Source organism: Mesocricetus auratus, unplaced genomic scaffold (genome assembly GCF_017639785.1).
Source record: "Mesocricetus auratus isolate SY011 unplaced genomic scaffold, BCM_Maur_2.0 Super-Scaffold_100015, whole genome shotgun sequence".
NCBI lineage: Eukaryota > Metazoa > Chordata > Mammalia > Rodentia > Cricetidae > Mesocricetus > Mesocricetus auratus.
This window is the reverse complement of record NW_024429198.1, coordinates 65,004,683-65,023,010: the sequence shown is the minus strand read 5'-3', so window position 1 is coordinate 65,023,010 and position 18,328 is coordinate 65,004,683. Positions and strand designations below refer to the sequence as shown.

The 18,328-nt window shown below is 57.0% G+C and overlaps 1 protein-coding gene across 5 annotated transcripts in view; it reads right to left on the bottom strand.

Annotated features, from left to right (window-relative positions):
* The window catches only part of Cxxc5 (CXXC finger protein 5), a 33,468-nt gene extending 15,602 nt beyond the window's left edge, over positions 1–17,866 (bottom strand). Inside the window, exons 1-2 of one of the 5 annotated variants that reach the window (XM_021234335.2) lie at positions 17,490–17,573; positions 2,456–2,596 (exon numbers count right to left, since the gene is read on the bottom strand). The gene's annotated coding sequence lies outside the window, so the exon portion shown is untranslated. Of the gene's footprint in view, positions 1–2,455; positions 2,597–17,324; positions 17,449–17,489; positions 17,616–17,743 lie in introns of those variants that run through there. The other 4 variants (XM_013124360.3, XM_005065267.4, XM_005065266.4 and 1 more) reach the window with 4 other exon arrangements.
* Between the last annotated feature and the right edge of the window lie 462 nt (positions 17,867–18,328).

The window sequence follows — 18,328 nt, the reverse complement described above, 5'->3', positions numbered from 1 at the left end:
AGGTCCTCTGGAAGAACAGGAAATGCTTGTAACCACAGAGCCATCTCTCCACTAAATTCACTACAGGTCCCTAGAAATGAAGGAGTATACAATGGGCTAACGGCCCTCCATGTTCAGGACTGCAGGCTAGTTGTTTGGTTTTGGATCCCCCACAGACATCATCTCCTCTTACACCATGTATATCAGAGTCTACAAAACACTGCTGGGGCAGCAGAGCCCCTGAGGGCTCCCTGTTCTCCCACTCAGCCTGCCTCTGTAAGGCAGAGAGAAAACACTTCACGCTGATTACACCTGCCCAGACCCTACCACAGCCTTCAGAATACGTAACCACCTACACTACCCCTTCCCAGATGAAGTAAATAAGGCTTATAGAAAACAAGGGGCGCCGGGCGGTGGTGGCGCACGCCTTTAATCCCAGCACTCGGGAGGCAGAGGCAGGCCGATCTCTGTGAGTTCGAGGCCAGGCTGGACCGACAGCCTCCAAAACAATACAGAGAAACCTTGTCTCGAAAAAAAAAAAAAAAAAAGAAAGAAAACAAGGGGCTTGCCCAAGACTATACAACTTGGGGGGACGCAGGTTTAACAGTGTAGGGAGCCCGTGTAATGGGGGCAGGGCAAGGAGTATCCTCAATTTCTCCCATACCTAGAAACTTTCTGCCCTAGCCCTGGTCATTCTCTTTTCAACGCAAAAAAGTGCCCACACTTCCTCGGAAACTAGAACTTAGCCCAACTGAAGCTGTGGTCAACGGCATGCCCAGAGCTGCCGGCCTCCTGTGTCTCACTGCAGTTCTTTTTTTTTTTTTAAAGATTTGTTTATTTATTATGAATACAACATCCTGCCTCCATGTATGTCTGCTGGCCAGAAGAGGGCGCCAGATCTCATTACAGATGGTTGTGAGCCACCATGTGGTTGCCGGGAATTGAACTCAGGACCCCTGGAAGAGCAGTCAGTGCTCTTAACCTCTGAGCCGTCTCTCCAGCCCCCAGTTGTATCTTTTGACAAGCAGATGGGATGGCAGGAGAAAGTACGATGGCTGGAGGGGAGTGGCTATGTTCCGGGAACTCCCTACCCTACCCAGGACCGCAGGTGCTTGGGGGAGTCTACTTGCTGGGGCTGCTCGTTCCTTCAGAGGAAGCCTAGGCTCCACCTTGTTGGAGTACTCGCTTAACAACCTGGGTTGCTTGATGGTGCAACCATGTCACTCTTGGAGGAAGTGGGCGCTCAAAAGATCTGTTCTCGCCGGGCGGTGGTGGCGCACGCCTTTAGTCCCGGCACTCAGGAGGCAGAGGCAGGTGGGCGGGTCTCTGTGAGTTCTAGGCCAGCCTGGTCTACAGAGTGAGTTCCAGGATAGCCTCCAAAACAATACAGAGAAACCCTGTTTCGGGAAAAAAATCTGTTCTCTTTGAAGAAATGGACGCTCACAGCACCGAGATCCGTGTGCCGCAGAAGCCGAGACTAACTGGCCACTAACAGGGACACGTGGGCAGTTCTTAGGATACTGAGTCACCCACCCTCCGCAGACTTGGCTAACAAACACTGCTGCCCAGGTACTCACCATGGGCCAGGACACAAGCACTCTTTGCTCCTGTTCGCCTACCGGTCACGGAGCTGTCTAGTGGGGTCACTGGGGTCCCCTTTCCCAGCTTGCCCAGCAAGCTGCGTGTCTCCGGGGGAGGAGGGGGTCACTACTGACGTCAGCAAGGCCAGCCGGGCGTGGAGCCTGCCACCTCCGGAACCACCAATTAATTAACTTTCTGAAACCAATTTCCCAAGCAGAATTCCATAATTACATCTGCCTCCATCAGCCTCCTAGCTGGGAAAGGAAGAGGGTGACCCCACGCTAAGGCAGAACGCAAGGTGAGGGATGGCCATGACAACCTGGAGTCAGGCTGAAAAGGACACACAGGGTCTGGTGTCATTGTAACAGGGAGTCTGCCTGGTGTCCTTTGGTTTGGAGGAGGGAGGAACTAAGGCCAGACAGAGTCCCTCAGTCCAAAAGGGAAGGGTTCTCGGAGACCCGTGTCCTGCTGAGTTCATCTTGCTGCTGCTAACCCCCACCTCAGCGCCCCAAACACAGCAGCAGGTCTTGGCCCAGTAGCAGCACAGGCTCCAAGAGGCTGAGAACGTGCGCACGGCTGTGGTCTAATTTCCCAAAGGGGCTGAGATTAATTAGCTCACACACAGGCGCAGAGAGGGAGAGAGGAGAGAGGGAGCAGGGGGCGGGCGGGTGGCGTCAGGCAAAGAAGGAGCTGGCTGGCTCTCCCCGCCGCCACCCGACCGGCAGGCAGGCAGGCAGTCAGGCGGCCTTGACAGCCTGGGTGCTCTGAAGGTCAGTGGCCAGGCCGGCTGAGCCAGCAGACTGGCACCGTCTCCTTCCCAGAATCCCCAAGATCAAAGCATGAGGGACAGGAACCAGGAGGGCAGGGTTGGGGGAGGGAGTTTACTGTTACCTACCATCTATATAGCAACCTTTTCACGCCATCTTTTACGTCTTCACAGCAGCCCAAGGACAGGGACAACATGGTTCCCCTCCCATTTCACGTGGAAGGATGTTGAGGCTCAGACAAGGGCAGTGACTGGCCGAGGTCACTCAAGCTTGGGCAGAAAAAGGTGAGGCTTTTGTAAGTATCGGTTGGCCCAACTCTAGAGCCCACCCTGCTGGCCCAGGTCTCTGTGACAGCAATGAGGACAGCAGCAGCAGCTCTGGAAACGGAATGCTAACACAAGGCATCTGAGAGGGTCCTCTGCTTCAGCCATTTCACATTAAGAACACTGGCCAAAAGGAGGATGCCAGGGGGCTTTCGGGAGCCCCCAATGGCCACATGGAGCCTGGGGGCTCCGTCTGGTTAAATGGTAGACCAATTAGAGGATGGGAGTCAGGGTTGTGTTTTCATGACTGCCCCTGTATACTCAAAAGGAAATGTTTGCTTTAAAGGACCTTGCAACCACTCTCTCAAGTTCCCCAGAGAAAAGGGGCCCCAGCAAGTGTCTAGGTGGTTCAAGCCTAGGGCTGAAATGTCACAGAACTTTTCAGCGGGGACATCCCCGTGGGTGCTCACCCTCCTAAGGCCCAAAGGGTCTGCAGCCTCAGCAGCAAACATTACTCATTACCCGTGACTCTTGAGGTGGGGAAGCATACCTCCTCTTGGAGGCACAAGTCCAGGTTGCCTTGGGCTTTGGAGTCAGGGCACCTAACTCTGCTCTGCTTAGATAGACATAGTCTAGGGGATCCCAAATAAGTTGCTGAAGCTTGCTGAGCTCAAGCCCTGGTCTAGAATATAGCAAGTTAACAAACAGCCCCAACCCACTGGGTCCTGTAGACCACATACCTAAGTTCTTGATACGGGGCTGGCTTGCTATTTTGTTTGCTTTTCCGAGACAAGGCTGTGTTAACAGCCCTAGGTCCTGGGACTCGCTCTGTAGATCAGGCTGGCTTGGAACTCACAGAGATCCGCCTGCCTCTGCCTCCCGGGTGTTGGGATTAAAGGCGTGCAACCGCCACTGTCCAGCTTGGCTTGCTATTTTTTTTTCAGTCATCACTTGGCTTAGGCCATGGGTATTGGATGACCAAGGCCCTAGTTTTCCCGTGCGCTGCCAATTCCCTCATGACTATCTTCTGCTCCTCCCACCCACCTCACCCCTTTACATAGCAGTTTCCGCCCTCCACCTGCAGACCCCAGGAGGCAAGCGTGTGGTTGGGTCTGAAAGCTACTGGGGGGGGGGGGACAGTGCCAGCTGGATGGGCCCACGCCTCTTCTGACCTTGCGAAGAGCCCACCTACATTCAAGGTCACCCTTTCCATGCCCACCCTACGTTGGCACTTCTTTTTTTTTTTTTTTTTTGGTTTTACGAGACAGGGTTTCTCTGTATTGTTTTGGAGGCTGTCGGTCCAGCCCGGCCTCAAACTCAGAGATCCGCCTGCCTCTGCCCCCCGAATGCTGGGATTAAAGGCGTGCGCCACCACCGCCCGGCTCAGTTAGTTGTGGAACCGGGGCTGGCCCTTTCTCTTTCCTTCTAGAATGAGCCCCAGCCACCCCCCACCCCCAGCGATTTACCTGAGGCCTCTCTGAACCCTCACACTCCAACCTCCTGCCACGCAGTGGAGAAGAGCTCCAGGCAGGCCAAGCCCAAGACGAAAATCCAATTCACGATATTTCCCGACGAGTGCAACCCCAAGGAGAAACTGCTCTGGTAGAGCGGACACAGTGGTCACTCAGCCCAGAGCCTCACATATGCCAGGCGTGAGCCACGCCGAGCTTAGCTTACTTCAGGAACAGCCTTAATACAGGGATGGGGGCTTAGTCTGTGTCCCAGCCGATTAAAAGTGAAGCCAGGAAACTTGGCAGGCTCGGTGTAGCTGCACACGCCTTTAATCCCAGCACTTGGGGAGGCAGAGGCAGGCGGATATTTGTGAGTTTGGGGACCAGCCTGGTCTCCATTACTTGAGTTTTAAGGCCAAGTCAAGGCTATACACGGCTGCCAGCCCCTTGTCTCAACAAAAACAAAACAAACACGGACACGGCAACAGGGAGGGGAGGCCAAGAAGTGCGAGTCTGTAGTAGAGACGCGCTGGACAGTGATGTCAGTGAGCCCCCGCCCCCCCACACCCCATGATTACGAGGCCATGCTCACCCAGCTCAATTCTCCCACTTCTCGTGTAGGAAAACGGTCACGTTTCTAGTTCTACGTGGGAGAGAGGGCAAGCCCTGGCCCCAAAGGAGCTAAGGCTTAAGACACCACTGCAGGCAGACTGCCAACCTCACAGCCCAGACCCTCTCGTTAGACCAGCGCCATGCAGACTAAGAGATGTGGATAAATCCCAAGTCTCGGGGTGCTAGCTGAAGGGGCACTGTGTGATGAGTCTTGGGAACCAAGGGGAATGCCAGGGATAGCAGAAGGACAGACGGCTCCTCCGACACAGCTCACTGTGCCAGGAGAGGTGCCCGTCCTCCTCCGGGACTCCAGGGAATGCTCCCTCTCCGTTAGAGGACCCCACCTTGAACGGGGAGAGCTGGCCACCCAGTGCTCCTGGGAAAATGGATTTTTTTTCTCCACAGCACCTTCTCCATCCTTTCCTCCTCTCGGCTCCTTTGCCCCTCCCCCTTTCCTTGCCTACCCTCTCCTGGTATACCCTGCTTGGGTTATCGTTCCCTATGATAAGGGCAAGTGGGCCCCCCAAACAGGGCCACAAAGTAGCCTAATGTTGAGGACCACCCCACCTCACAGAAACCGAAGACCACATGACCAAAGGGAGGCCTCAGGAGGGATGAGCGGCGGAGTCTGACCAAATGAGTCTTGTGCGTCAGTACTTGCTGCTACTGATGCTGAAACTCTCTCTGCAGCCTCATAAAGGTGGGAGCCGTAGCCTACAGACCACTGCCTGAGCCTGGACAGTGACTGTGCACCAGGACCGGGTGTTTCTGGGGTGCACGCGCGTAGGTAACCCAGCCGGAGTGGCCGTGGGTCACGCGGGAGGCGTGTGGAATTAGGCGTCCCGAAGCTTGTGCATATCCTCTGTGTCCCCGGCTGTGTGGCGCGCGCGCGCGCGGGGCTGTATCCAGTGTGTGTGCTCTGCCTGCTAGGATGCGGTGACTCACATCTCCTGAGCTAATCTCACCACCCGCCTGTCCGCCCAGCTCACCCTGCTCGGCTGGGCTCATGGCCGCCAGCACTAGAGGTGGGGAGGAGGGGAGCAGGCAGGGCGCACAGCGGGGAAGCTGGCTTGATAAATAACCTGCTGCTTCCCCAGGCCTCTGCGGAGGGGAGGCTGCCTCAGCAGAGGGAGGCAAGGAGAGGCGTCCTTGGCCCCCATGGTCCAGTCTCCTCCGCCTGCGGAAGGTTCCTGTTTCATGGAAACCTGATCTGGGAAAAGCCTATCGGGTCATCTTGCCTGCCCGGCCGAGTCGCCAGGCCCAGGCAAGCTGCCCCCCGCTGGGAACAAGCCCACAGCCTGGCTACCCAAGCAGTGGGTGGGTGGGCGGGAGGATATTTCTGTCCAGACTAAATGCAGCTTCAGGCCTCTGTCTGCACCAGCAGCTGCTCCCAGAGGCCCCGGCTACGCAGTGATGACTAAATTTAGCCCCCCCCCCAGCAAACCCCAAAGCTCACCTCTTCTCATTGGCTCCACCCACATGGGGATAGAGGCAAGGATGGATGGGTAGTCAGTCACCCTGGGCTGGTGAGCGCCTCTCTCTGGGTCTTAGTGTGAAAACAACAACAACAACAAAAAATCCCAAGTATCACTCAGCTCTGGGTGCTGTCCTGCCTAGCAGGATTTATTAAGGATACAGCACAAAAACAACTAAGTTGGGTGTCTTTGCACAGTGGTTACAAAGTTTCAGAGGTTCCTTCCCCACAACACAAACACACAAACTTTGGGCTTATAAACACAACTCCCCCATTCTGTCTTTTCCTTGCTGCCAGGAGACTGTGTGTGTGTGTGTGTGTGTGTGTGTGTGTGTGTGTGTGTGTGTTAGAGAGGGAGAGAGAGAGAGCTATTTCCTGGAGGCGACAGTCGGGCACAACCCGAATTCCTGTCTGGATCCTAACTTCAGCAGGAGAGCCTTCCCAGCTTGGACCCGGGACTGGGATCAGTACATCTCCACACCCACACCGCTCTGGTATTGGTGGGGGTTGGTCATCTCCACCAGGTTCAGCAGGCCGGGAGGCAGCCACAGCTCCCTCTTTCTGCCCACCCGCTGCTTTCCCCCAGCCCCACATGCACTGAATTCCCCACGTGCCTGTCTGCCTCTGACAGCTCGTGCAAAATACTTGGCTGAGCAGGCGCCCGCTGTTCTGAGCCCGCTGTGCCGCCCCCCCCCATCTTCCCAGGGGGCTCTGCAGACACAGCCAGGGATGGGAAAAGACCAGAGAGAGCCTAGAGCTTGGTGGACAGTTGGAGAAAAGACGGGGCAGGAGAGACCAGTTTCAATTCTCCCAATAACTACCCCCAGTCCCTGGCTCTGGGCACGGGAGACAGGGAAGGCTACTTGAAGCAAGCCAGTCTGTCTGGGTGGCAGCTGCCTAATTCCCTACTGCTACCCCCAACATCCCAGGAGGCCATTCCAGGGGTTTCCCATTCTCCTGGGCCAATGAAGGAGCGCCTGCTAGCTCCCCTCCCAAAGGCTCCCCAGGTAGTAGCTCAGGACAGAGCCCAGGGAGGGCATCAGAAGGCTTTGAAATCTGGATGAAGGCCCAACCCCTCTTGACAGTCACAGGCCCCCTGGTGAGGGGGTGCGCCCTCCAGCTCTCCCGCGGTGAGAGGCACACCCACCCAGCTGCCAGGCTGGGCTGATTCCATGTAGACCTGAGGGGGGCCGGAGGGAGGCCAAGTCTGCCCCCTACTGCCTCCCCATCCAGCTCTTCGGGTCTTCCTAGGAGAGCAGCTGAGTGGGATTTTCCTGGGGCCACAGCCTAGCTGCCAAGCTCCTTCTACTCACCCCTGTGATCCAGTCACCGCCCCACCCCCCATTTCTGCTGCCAACGATCCCCTTCTCCCTGGGCACCCATCATATATCTCCAGTGGAGACGCTCACTTGACCCTTGTGGGATAACGTGTTCCATTCTGCAGACGGACATGCCACAGTCACCGAGGGAACCCCACACACACCCAACCCAGGGGGAGGGACAGGCTTCCTACCCAACCTCACCCCGAAAGAGATTCAGTTCTCTACCACACCTACCCCCCCATAAACCTTCACTCTCTGCTCAGGAACCCAGACGCCCCTTCCCCAGGCTGCTGGGGAGACCAGAGTAACCCAAGGGAACCTCTCAGGCCGGTAGTAGTCCAAGGTCTCTGGACTTCTGTCACCCTCCACAGCCTAACAAGTCACCTAACAGGGGGTCCTTACTGTAGGCGGCGGCGAACCATACCCGGGGGGGGGCAATGTCTCCCCTCTCCCCATTGCACAGATGGGGTTGCTGAGGAGCCCAGGGGAGGGGAGCTGCAGGCAGCCATGAGTCAGAGGGGGAGCTGGGAAGCCGCCCGGCCTTGCCTGCTGTCGCTGGAAGCAACAGCCTGCATTTCCTCCTCACGCTGGTGCCTCGGGAAGCGTGGGCAGCAGGCGGCAGGCTGCCACAGGGAGGACCCCTCCTGTGCCTGCAGGCCCAGCCTCGGCCCCTTGCTGTCTGGCTGGGCCCAGAGCCCACAGGCTACATGCAAAACTGGCCTTTCAGTCCCAGGGATAGGCTCCGTGTCACTTGAGGTCTCCAGGCTCTGTGACCTCAGGAAAGGCCCCAGCCAACCCCCAGTATCCCCCCCACCGTGTCCTCTCTCACCAAACAAGGAAACCGAAGCATGGCCATCCATGCTTCCTTCCCGCAGGAAAACCCACTCCTTGGTGACTTAAAACACCCTTCCACTGCGAACAGTCTATGATTCTTGATTCCTATCACTAAAAAAAAATAATAACTCTAGCCACCGGGGAGGGGCTGTGTGCAGATCACCTCCAACATCTCCCCCTGTGCAGGGCCAGATAACCAATCTCCCACCTAGCTTTTGGGGAGGGGACTGGACAGGAGAGAGACTGGGTTTCTTCTACCAGGGTCAACAGGAAATGACATAAAGCTGGGGTATACTCTGGGCTGGGGGAGGAGCCAGTCTAAGCCCTAGGGGACAGGGCCACCTCCTCCTGGTACACAGGGCCACTAACTACACAGATGTCAGGAAATGAGTTTGTGGGGGAGCAAGAATCGGTGGCTCTGCGTGTGTGCGAGGGCGCTTGTGTGTGTGTGTGTGTGTGTGTGTGTGTGTGAGAGAGAGAGAGAGAGAGAGAGAGAGAGAGAGAGAGAGAGAGAGAGAGAGAGAGCGTCACACGTGCCTGTGCTCTCTCTCCCTCCTCCCCCCCAAAGGAGGGCCCAGCCCACATCAGGTCAGCACTGGTCTCCCTGCTTCTCAGGTTCCAAGCCAAGCTCCTGGCTTTATCTTCCTGTCTTCACCACCCACCGTTTCCTGCTTTCCCACCAAAGTCCCTTCACCTCCCAGGCTGGCCCCAGTCGAGGCCAGCTGACAAAAAGCCAAAAAAAAAAAAAAATTACACAAAACAAAACCCAAAAAAACCCAAACTGGAGCCCAAACGACAGACAGAAAACACTGAGGTCCAAAGAGAAGGTACGACCTGCTCACTGGTTCTACCTAGCGGGTTGCTGGTCTCTGGCCACATCTCTTGGTGCTGGCTGGCTGCTTGCTTAGTAAGTCCAATTCCTCTATGCTTCACCGGGCCAGCAGGGGTCTACATACCCAGTCTATCCACCCCCCATGCCCCCAGTGTACTCTGGGAAAGTTCACACACGCTGCCAGCTCGTTCGTTCATTCATTCACCTAACTAACTAGTCAAGCAGCCTTCCTCCAAGCCTCACATCAAGTTTGCTGCTGGGATGATGGAGTTTGGGGGGTGGGGTGGTAAGCAAAAACAAACAAAAAAACACATCAAACCCTGACCAACTCTAGCTGCCACTGGCGTCCTCACAGCCTGTAGTGAATTCAGGCTCCTCATCTGTGTACAGCTAGCTGGGCACAAACAACACCCCTGTTCCCTAGTCTACTGTGGGGATTTAGCAGCAGAGAAAGGCCAGAAAGATGTTGACATAGCAGCATCCACTTAGCAGGGGCTTAGGGTGGGTCAGCCGTTCTCAGATCCATTTGGGGGCCCAGCCCGATGACAGCGACAGTGGAAAAATCTTTGAAGACTCAACACGGTGCCAGGCACTGGGGTACACAGAGTGGAGTCACCGCCACAACCCATTTGCAAGCCTGGCAAGAGAGCAGGCTCAGAAACCTTGTGGGGATCTGATGAATGAGGGAGGGAGCTGGTGACGGGGAGTGTGTCTCCAAGGAAAAGTACGACCCAGCAGGAGCTTGTGACTAAGCAGGTCCTCACTGCACACACGTATCATGTGTTGCACACTCAGGTGTGTGCAACACGGGCCCGAGTTGAGGGCCAACGAGGGACCCAGCTACTCTGGCTCTGGGCCCGTCACCCCTGCCCATGATCTGAGCAGGGCTGAGGAGCTGTGCCAAGGACAGGGACCAGACCCAGTGGAGAGAGGCCTGGCGTCATGTTTTTCATAGTTCTGGCCAGGAGATTACAGGCCTAGGCTCCTGGGTGGGAGACAGGGGTGACTGCTGGGTACCAGGCCTTCCGGTACCTTCACTGTAGGCCCAGTTCTGGCATGGCCAACCAGCAGAGTCTGAGGTCAGAAGGGGTCAGAGGCAAGGGAGGGATTGGTCCCCCCCCCAAAAGCCACGTGGGGTCCGCCAGACAGGACAGAGTTGAGTCCAAGGCTCCCCAGGGGCCACTGGGCAGGCCTGGCTCTGCCCTGTTGAGCCCAGCAGCTGGAGAGGAGTAAATACAGCACAGGGCGCCCCAGCCACATTCCTGGGAGGCCAGCAAGCCTGCCCGTTCGTTGCTCTAAGTAGACGCAGCAGCCAGGCCCAGGGCTACCACTGCCCTCTTCCCAAACAAACAGAAAAATAAATAAAACCAGCTCTCACACGCCAGCCATCCAGCCTGGCCGGGAGGAGGGGGCAGGAAGGGGCGGAGGGCGCAAGGACAGGCAGGCAGGCAGACCAGTTGCCAGGGTTTCTGTTCCACTGGGAAGGGGGGGGGATAAACAAAAGAGGGAAAAAGCAGATGAGACCTGCAGAGATGTCAGAGGGAGGACATCAGACAGGAATGGTGCGCGCGCGTGGGGTGGGGGGCGTTATCACCAGTGGAGGTGTAGAGTAGGCGGGTCAAGAGAGATGGGGTAGTCACAGAGAAGGTAGAGGCAGCCGCTGGGTCAGTAACTCAGTGACAGAGATGGGGGGCTGGGGGTGCAGACGAAGGGGGCCCTGTGGGCTGGGGCAGGGGGGAGTCGACTCGAAGGGCCATGAAATATTAAAAGAGTCCAGGCCAGTGAGTGACAGAGGTCACAGAATCCCAGACTAGGCAGTAAGCGGAGGGGGAGCCTCAGATGAAAGTAGACCCCACCCCTGTCACAGTCTGTCCAACAGAGGACGCACAGAGGGCCAGAGGGACCATGGAGAGGGACTGGTGATAGGAAGAGAGACCTCTGCAGCTCACTTTCCCCTCGGGCCGAGTTGGGTATCATCGGTCTTCCAAGGGCTGCCAGTCACCCCAGTTAAGAAAGCCACAGCGGCTGCCACGGTGCCTCCTGGGAAAGGAGGGGTAGGACTCCCCTTCCCAAACCAAAAAAAAAAGTCCAGCCAAGCCACGGCTTTTCACAGCGTTGGGGGGGGCCTTGTGCCTCACAGCCCAGCTGAGCTCCCTGGCCTCAGGACCAGCCTTCACGACCTTGGCCAGGCCCTCACCCGTGTGTGTGTGTGTGTGTGTGTGTGTGTGTGTGTGTGTGTGTGTGTGTGTGTGTGTAACATAATGTGTCAAGCATGCTGGGTTGAGCAACACCTTCTGATGCCTTGAGGGCAGTCCCATCGGTCCACTTTACACGCGGGAAAGATAAGCTCAGAGTGGGGAGAATGATGTAGGCAAGGTCACACACCTGGGTATTAGAGACACCCCCCCCCACGCCCAGAAGAGGCAGGTGGATTTCTGCGAGTTCAAGGCCAGTCTGGTCTACAGGGCCAACTAATTCCAGGAAGCCAAGGCTATATACAGAGACCTGGTCTCCAAACAAAACAAAACAAACATAAAAAAAAAAACAACAACAAAAAAGCCAACTCGTGTGTTGGTTGCCTGACTGGATAAGGCACTGTCATGCTCAGTCCTTGTATTCAACCTAAAACCTGTCTCATGAAGCGGCCACTTGCGGTCCCACCACAGAGGTAAGAAAACAGGTTAGTAGAAAATAACACTTGCGGGGGCTGGAGAGACGGCTCAGAGGTTAAGAGCACTGACTGCTCTTCCAGAGGTCCTGAGTTCAATTCCCAGCAACCACATGGTGGCTCACAACCATCTGTAATGAGATCTGGTGCCCTCTTCTGGCGTGCAGACATGGAGGCAGGATGTTGTGTTTATAATAAATAAATAAATAAATCTTTAAAAAAAGAAAAAGAAAATAACACTTGCCCATACAGTCAGCCCCATCCGTGGCCAGGACTCACAAGCAGGTCTGATGAACTCCGAGTCCCGCCATCTATGTGTACTTGGAGTCCAGGGATGGTAATGAGGGAGATCCAGTAGAAGGCTGTGTGGTCCCTGGGGCCCGAAAGCCTCATGGCTTGGAATGCTGATCAGGAAAAGTCGAAAAACAGGGCTGTGGCTGGCTGTGCTGGTTCATGCTTTTAAGTCCTGGACTCAGCAGAGGAAGGTGTCTCTGCAAGTCTGAGGTTAGCCTAAGCTACATAGTGTAAGATTCTGTCTGAGAAAAAACAAAACAAAACAAAAAACCTAACTTGTTAACTGCTGTGTAAAACAAAAAACCTAACTTGTTAACTGCTGTGTTAGGTAACCAGCAGGAGTTGGTTATGAAGGCCATGGTCAAGGTACCGCATAGAGGCCCGACCGACCCGCCTATTCTACAGGTAGTCCTGAACCAGTTAGAAAAGAACCTGTTTGGGGACAAGAGGGATAACTGTAGTTGGCTCTGAAGAAAGAGCTAGTGGAACCCTGTCTTGCTGGTCCCCAAGGTTCTTGACTTTAGCTCTAGGGTCGCTGTGGCAAGGAACTAATCACCCCCCCCAGATTCCCCCTAGTGCTGGTAGAAGGCAAGTTGGGATTGCCCACCACCCCCCAATCCCCGCAAGCCCAGAGGGAGGCAACATCAAGAGGCAGGAAATGAAGAAGAATTTGCAATCTAATTGAGCTGGCGGGGGATTAGGCAGCAGAATGCAATTACAGAGGCTGGAGCAGGGCCAGGGGGATTGACACCCCAAGATATGGCCTTGTCCAGGTGACTGGGTCCAGTTACTCTCCAAGGCGGAAACGCTCCACTAGGAGAAGGGAAAACAGGTAAGCAAAGCTTGAGGCTGGACCGTTCTCCCTTAGAAGACCTGTCAGAGAGTTCCAGCTCCAAGGGATGCCCAGCAGCAGGAAGTTTAACTGGGAATCACCCCCCTCCAAAGCCCCCATCACCTCTAGACAAACCCTTGGGATTCTCGTGTGACAGGTCAAGGCAGACAGCCACTTTCACAGGCTCTGCTCAAGCAGGCACATACGGGATCATGCTCCCGGGTGAGCCATACACACACTGATGTTTACCTGCATAGGAATACACTCTAACCCGCACGACACACAGCTGTAGACCTCTGATGCCACGGGCTCCCAGCAAAGGAGAGAAACATTAAAAAAAAAAACCCATGACCTTAAAAATCCTTTTATTCTTATAATCACAGGCTGCCACCGCCGTGGATATGCGCCGTCACCCCGGGCCCCAGCCTGTCTCCCTCCAAGGCTTCCAAAACTCCCAGCAGGCAGGCAGGCAGACCAGGAGGCTGCCCAGTTACTGCTGGGGAGGGGGAGGGGCTCCACTGAGATTTTAAGTCTCTGGCCTCACAAGCAGGGAAGGGAGGGGAGTCATAGAGTCAGACTGGCAGGCAGACAGATACAGAAAGGGCAAAGAATACCAGCCACTACCTAATGCCCACCCAGCTCAAACATGCCCACTTCTAGTTTCCTAGAATGTCCACAATTCGGACACATACCAGATTTACAAAGCCAGGCATAGAACAGATACATGCCAGGAGTCAGGAGTGGTAGGGCGCACAGCTTTAAAAGTGGTGGGGAGGCAGAGGCAGACAGGCCAACCTGGTTTACATAGTAAATTTCAGAGCAGCCAGCCAGTGCAATACACTAAGACCCTGCCTCAAAACACACACGAACCACAAACCCTACAAAATTCAAGCACTCTGAAACGCGCGCGCGCACACACACACACACACACACGAACGCACGCACGCACGCACGCGGCCAACCTTCAGACATACCACCTCAGGTTTAGGTGCATGAGGTATACATGTACACATACAACGCAGATGCACATAACCATTCACAAAACTCCCACATGCTCAGGCAGATTCAAAAAGACAGAGACATACCACCCAGTTCTCACTCAGCAGATCACACAGCCCCACACAAGCCCCGTCTCTGTCAGCTGGTAACTGCCTCTGGGTCTCTGAAGGGGGCCGTCCGTCCTTTCTGCCGGCACCCTGGGAAGGTGGGCTCAGCACCGAGGAGAGGCGGACAGAGTAAGCGGGAAGTTAGAGAGTGCAGAAAAGAGGAAAAAAAAAACTTTAGTGGGATATTCTTGTTGAGCAGTAGTGCGTGAGTAACGGGGAAGGCTTTTTTTTTTTTGTGGTCTGGTGAGTTCCAGCTATGAGAGTTTAACTATTAATATACTTCATCAAGGACACTTGGCAACACAGACACGTAACACAGCTCCAGAATGAGACACCAAGGGACAGGGGTAGGGGGGGAGTGGCGGGGAGCCTGCCCCTCCACCCTGCTGCATCCCCTGGAACGGCGAAGGGATGGCTAACTTATATTTCTGGCCAGAGAGTGAATGCACGCATTACTCGGCAATGACAGTGGACAAGCCTGGCCCATCCACGACCAGTGAAGCCAAAGGCTGGAGAATTAGCTGACGCATCACACAGGATTCTAAGAGCAGGGCCAGCCCTTGTCCCACCTGTATCCTTCTGTGTCTCTCACCAAGCACCCTTAGGAAATCAATTGGCTTTAGCTCAGTCCAAAGCTCTCTCATGCCTCCTGGGTGGGGGTGTGTGTGTATATATATATATATATATATATATATATATATATATATATATATATATATATATATATATATCTTCCATCTCGTTACATGCTTTCATGAGTAACTTAGGTGGGGACCTAAAGAAGACGGGGTACTTAACCTACAGAGACAGTCATGCCCCCAACAGCCCTATGGGCCCCAATTCTCACTTGCCAAATGGGTATCAGGAAAGAAAACAGAAAAATCGAGGGGGTCATCACGGGAGCCCTAGGCGCATAGCATGTGAGGGGCTTGAGCCCTGGATTCAGAGCCCTCCCTCCCCTCCCCTTCCCCCATGCAGCCCAGCTCAGCCCAGCTGGGTGGACATTCCAGGCCTCACGTGATAAAGGGAAGGCCATTGGCCCTCCGGTAAGTCAACAGGGGAGATAGGAGGCCCAGGCCAGGGTCACCTGCTGAGTTGGTAAAACGGAGGGAGGCCCAAACACACACATAAATAAGACATGAACAAGCCAGCTAGCCAGCCAAGGGCCTAGCTCGGAGAGGTCCCTCTGTCCCACCTTGGAAAGGGGGGGGAGGACTTCAAGCTTGAGCTGGGGGCTTCCCCTAGAGAACCCAGTTCCTGCCAGGATTCGGGGAGGGGGGAGGCCGGGGACACCTACAGAGTCATCAGGGCTGACTGGGAACCCAAAGGCCAACCTCCCCCAGCTGTTCCCACCCATCCCCGGGGCAAAAATCAAACCGTCACCCCTCCCTAAGGAGGACAATTTCCGTTTTGAGTGGGGAGGTGACAGCTGCAAACCGAGCCGCCGCCACCGCCACCACCAAACCCCCCCCCCAAGCTCCAGCTTGACTCTCATCTAGGGAGCTGCTAAATCAACACCATGCAGTAACAGGCGAAGTAGCCGCGGGTAGTCTCCTCGCGCTACTCTCCAAAAGGGGATGGGAAGAAGGATTTCCAGCTAAAACCAGGACACGGGAGTCTTTTGGAAGAGAGAGGGTCAGGGCAAGCTTAAGGTCCTCAGGCGCCCCCTAACCATCTCATTTAAATGCTCCTCAACGCTAGGACGACCGTACACCCCGAACCCCCGCGGGTGGGGGCAGCTGAGGTGGCGCCGGGCGTTCAAACCGCGCTCCAAACAAGTCCGCAGCGACCGCGCTCGCAGCCCCCGCCAGGCGGCCCCAGCGGAAAACTTGAAAGGGACTCTGTTTGCCGGCAGCCCTGGGGCGGCTCCGGCGGGGGCGGGGGCGAGGGCCAGCGATCACACGCCCCCTTCCCCAACGCTTCCTGGGCAAACCCGCGGGGCAAGGGAGGGCTCCGCACACTACAAAACCAGGGGCTCCAAAACTGCGCGGGGAGGGGGGCGCAGGAAAGGCGGGGGATCAAGAGCCTTTAACCCGCATCTCGTTTTGGGCACCCCCAACTGCAAAACCCAACTCTTCAGACCACCCAGGGTCCCGGGGAGCAAAGTAGGGTGCGGCTGCCAAACCTTCACCCCTCCCTTGTTAAGAACACTAGGGAGACCAAGTCTTTCAAGATGAGTCACTACAGAACCCCCCAAAATCTAATGGTACCTCCTTGCAACCCGTGGCACCAACCCAACTCTGCGCACCCCTTACGATTCCCCGGGGAGAAAAAAAAGGGGGGCTTTTTCTTGCTTCCGTTGCGCACTAGCTCTTGTGACAGGTCCCCTACCTAAAAATCGGGGGTCCCTCACTTTCGGTCGAAGCTATATATAAACAAAGCCAGGCGCACCCCGCACTCCCCGCCGGAAAACAGCCCATTCCGGGCGAGGACAACTTCCCCCGGTCAGAAAATTAACACATTCCTCTCGCGGCGGTTCAGCCCCCGGCTCCAGGGATGCGAAAGGGAGGGGGGTCGGGCGGGACCTGGGGGTAAATTCGGGGCCAGAGCAGCTTGGCAGGAGCCTGGGATGCCCGCCCCCTGCAGTCCTGCAGCTGAGAGTCGTCACCCCCCCCATACTGCGTCCCCGGCTTTGCACGCAGCTGGGCACACGAGGAGAGGTAGCCCGAGACTCCCCAAGGCCGCAGAGGACAGGAGAGGCCGTCTGGCCGGCAGAGGTGGGGTGGTATACTTTGACGGGAAGGGGAAAAAAAAAGGTCAAACTTGATCAGCCCGCCAGGCACCCTGAAGGCAGCGGGGGCGAGGAGACGAAGGGGAACACAGAAGTGGCCACCGCCGCCGCCTCTTCCAAGTCCTAAGGGGAGGCACGGCCACGAGTGGTCCGAGGCGCTCGGGGCAGTTACGATCGCCCACAAACCCAGGGCAGCGAGTGGGGTCTGATGCCGGGAGTGCGCGCCGCAGATCTGCAAGCAGCCGCCCCCGCAGGCGCAGCACCCGCCCAGCGCTGCGAGGTGAGGACCCCCGGCGCCCGCGAGCACCAGTGATTGGGAAGGAAGCGTCCCCCGCAGAGACGGCTCCAGCCTCGCTCCTCCGCTCCCAGCCCGCCGTCCTCGACCCTAAAACCCCTCTTTTTGTCTGAACTCAGTGATCTGCGACCGAGCATACTGCGGCTTGGGAAGGCTTGGATATAGCAGCGGCCACCGAGCCATCACCGGAGCTAGGTCTCCCAGGCCTGGCGGCTTAGGCTGCGGGCGTCCCCCGCCCCTCCCAAACACCGACCCCTCCTTCCCCATCCCTGGCTCTCCGCACCTGAACTTCGGGGGAACCCGCGCCACCAAACTTTCCGCGGACTTGCAGCGAACTCCGGCCCCGGCCGCGCACGGAGCCCCGGGGGAGGAGAGGGAGGGAGGCGGGGAAGGGGAGGGGGCTGGCCTCCCGGGGGGAGCCGGGGGAGGGCCGTGGCCCGACACCTACCGGCTCTGCGAGTCGTCCGAGCCGCCACGGTCGCCGCGAGGCCGAGGGGGAGGGGCGGGGCGGGGAGCTGCGCTCCGCTCTGGGCACCGCCGCGGTGCGCTCCGCTCCAGTCGCCCGCCGCGCCCGGGGCCAGAGCCGGAGTCGCGCCGCCGCGGCTGGCCCGAGGAGGGGGGGGGAGAGAGAGCCTGCAGCACCTGCCCCTCCTCCCCCTCCCCGCGGCCCAAATTAAAAAACAACAAAAAGCAACTAATCACCCCGGAGCGCAGCGCCTCGCGGCGCGGCGGGCGGAGGACTCGCCGTGCGGCGCCCGGACTCAGCAGGCGGCGCGCATGGCTGGGCACAGGCTGGGACGCGGGGCCGGGCTGTCGGGGGCGAGGCTCTCCTCTTCTGGCTCTGTTCGGACGCCTGCTCTCGCCGCCGCCTCTACATCCCAGCTCAGGCTCCGCCGCCTCTGCTGCCGCGCCGCGCGCCCGCCCGGGCAGGAGCTCCGAACGCTGCCCCGGGGCTGCAGGCAAAACCCGGACCGGACTAGCGGCTCCCTCACACCCCCCCTTTCTGCACCTCGGATTCACTCCCTCCTCCCGCGGCCTTCCTCCCAGAGCAGCTTTGGCCACTTGGACGCCGCAGGCTCTGAAGCTGGAGCCGCAGCCCCTGCGCCTCCCGATCCCAGGGTCCTGGCGAAGTCCGCCCAGGCTCAGCTCCCCAGCGCACCCAGCTTCACCTTTTTTCCGTGCAACTTTGCAAATAAATAAAATAAACATCCCCCACCCCGTTTGTAAGAGATGCCTGGGTATGCAGACGCACCTTTCCGGGGAAATTCCGCCGACCTTCTGCCCCTG